At 36.8% G+C, this 2,982-nt stretch overlaps 1 long non-coding RNA gene across 1 annotated transcript; it reads right to left on the reverse strand.

Annotated features, from left to right (window-relative positions):
- Positions 1–328: 328 nt before the first annotated feature.
- On the reverse strand, positions 329–2,754 carry LOC141592712 (uncharacterized). Its single transcript, XR_012521212.1, has 3 exons — positions 2,688–2,754; positions 2,481–2,589; positions 329–713 (listed from the first exon to the last, which is right to left on the reverse strand). It is a non-coding gene; the product is annotated as an uncharacterized LOC141592712 (long non-coding RNA).
- Between the last annotated feature and the right edge of the window lie 228 nt (positions 2,755–2,982).

The raw sequence follows: 2,982 nt of genomic DNA on the forward strand, positions 1-2,982 counted from the left end.
GAAAACGAACCTAAGATGAATCGGGAGAAAGAATTGAAAGGTAGTTACCAAGGCGAGAGAAGAGGAATTTGAAAGACGAATAAACAACGAGATTGGAAGACTAAGGTAAGATTGCATTATCTACATCTATTGGAGAGCCATCTTACAAAACAGAAAATCAATTAGCAATCACAAACAGACTACCACATAAAATCCTAAATCTACCCATCCTACCCATCTCTCAAGTTTATTATTTAAAGGTCAAGTAATTTTTAAGTAGGGTGCACAAACGTGCGTCGGGAGCAATAGGCTCTGATACCAACTGTGACACCCTTAAAACAATAGCGTTATCTAATTACTTAAATGCGTAAATTCTACGGAAAAACTGGTAGGATATGTTTGTAAATGGTTCAACTAGATCAAATCCTGCAATTTCAAAAAAAATTTCTTCCTAAACCATTCACAACCAATCCAACATTCCCAATAGACGGGTGCCAAAACCTGCAATTGCTACAATCTAACTTACTTAACACCGCTAAAGGTAAGAAAATACATAATGATACAACCCAAAATGGAAAAGGGAGACATATGTCCCTTCAAATTATATACAAACCAAAAGTTAAAAGGTTATATACATAACCAAAAGATAAAAGGTTTCTACAAAAGAAAACAAAACTAGGTCCAAGGTTCCTTGCTCACTAGCTCGTCTGTGACCCCAACAAAGCATCAACAACCTGTCAATCGCATTTTATACAAACACTAAAGCCACAATTCAGTGGGGAGTAACTTCGAGTCCTCCCAGCCACGAATCGTCAAAATTAATGTAACATGTAGTAAAACATGTAAACAATATGATAAACAATGTAATTATCATGTAATCTAACCTATGACCCCTAAACTGACCAAACTAAACTATCATGTGAATCATATAATTCAAATAGTAATCCAAACTTTATCAACTGTAACCGACTTACATCTCACCTATTACAGTTCATAAAATCACCATACAAGAAAGGGTAATATATCAGAGACAGGCATAAGTTCTTAGCACCGTCAATAGTCACTTTGTAACTCGAGTCTATACCACGAGGTAGGGAAGGTAATAGAACCGGTATCTTGGCTCAGCGGTTAATATTAATAAAACATGGCCAAGAGACAACACAACCCTAGCCTAAAATCTGCGCAGACCTAGACATGCGGATACACACCACCGCACCCAAGACCCACAACTTTTTTTTAAAACAAAGTGAAGTGAGTACCCTAAGGACACCACCGAAGGGTTGGCTAGTACTTAAGCTGACCACTTACTATCAAAATAAGTAACTGAGGTCATGCCCCAACTTGGATAAATATCCACTAGTCAGGAACACAAAGGCTATCAAGCAGTGAACATATACTCGTCAAAGACTATAAAGACCTATCTATGATGAAGGCCGAAGTACTCACCTAGGACCTAGTCCCAGCTAGTCCCAGCTTGAACACTTTAGCCCACACCACACAAGACCCACCACACAAGTCAAGTAAGACACCCACTTAACCATAAGAGGGCAAAAAGTCCTACTTACCAACATAAATTCTAACATTCTATCATGTGAAAGGCTATATAATTGTCTACTCAAAGATACAAATCCAACAATGTCCTCAATAAGAATTCAATACTAACTTCCAATTCTAGCAATTTTAACAATATTAAAGGCTTTAGGGGAATCTAGGGCCATTACTACAAAATAAGAAGCTATTTAAATTCAACTAACTAAATAAGAAGCTATTTAAATTCAACTAACTACACATGTGAAATAGAGATATAATAAATGGCCTAAAACAAGAAAAAGGCCGATTATCTAATTCATTCAACCGATTTTTACCCGCAACCCCACCTGCGACAGTACGTCAAATTGCGGTGACCAATCACTCAATTAATCGACATCGCATCGCTTAAAGGGACTAAGGCTCGATTTTAGACAATCAACAAAACATTACCATTATCCCTATACAATTCATTCTGAGCCTATTATTTACAAATTCATTTTGTAAACTATCCTAACATGTGATAACTATTAATATAAGCCTAGTTTTACCATTAACATAATTTTTATTACTTATATGATTCAATTCCTAAAGTGTACTCATACTAATTATGTCATTAATAAACCTTAAATGACAAATTTTGCATGGAAAACCGCGAAACAAGCAACGGACCGACCCGGGCCAACCGTGGGCTAGCCGTGGGCCTGCCACGGGCCTGCCGGCCTGCTGCCCGTCCCCCTACACCACCATTTTTTTCCATTTTTATTTAGTAAAAGACCGTCTGAACATTAATTAATCGTTCCCAATTCAACTTTGTTAATTTAAACTAACAAAAGGCATAATTTAAGCTAACAATTGACATGCATGCAACCATTCTAAACATGTGAAAACTAATTCTCAAACAAAAATTCACCAAACATACAAAAATCAAAAACATGTGACGATCTTTCGTCGAGTAACTCGAAATATGTTACCTTAAGCTAGAAAATGAGCAATTAACACCTCAAAACCGAAACCCTAACAACAACTAGCCGCTATCCTCTATAATATACGAGTCCCCGAACTCGTCCTCCAAATCTTCACCTAATTAAACAATAAAAACACCATAAATAAGCACCAAAACTGAAAATACCGAAATTTCATCTTAAAACAACTTAATGAAAATTGAAATTAGAACATACTAAGTTGTAGATCTCGGCGAGGGGATTCCGGAAAGGTAAATTATGCAAAAATCCGATAAGAAACGAAGAATTTATGGCCAAAACAGCTTGAATTTGTGAAAAATGTGTTTGGTTTGTTTTAGAGGATTGAAGAAGATGAGAAAACCAGAAAAAAAGAAGAGGAAGGGGCTGGTGCGCGTGAAAGGAAGAAAGGAAAGGAGAAGAGCGGGTTTGAGTCGGGATTTTTCGAGTCGGTTTTGACTCGTTTCGATAATAATTAAAACCGTAAGTCAAATGCAAATTCCGTCAAGACCAA

The sequence above is a fragment of the Silene latifolia genome, chromosome 1 (assembly GCF_048544455.1).
Source record: "Silene latifolia isolate original U9 population chromosome 1, ASM4854445v1, whole genome shotgun sequence".
In the NCBI taxonomy this organism is placed as follows: domain Eukaryota; kingdom Viridiplantae; phylum Streptophyta; class Magnoliopsida; order Caryophyllales; family Caryophyllaceae; genus Silene; species Silene latifolia.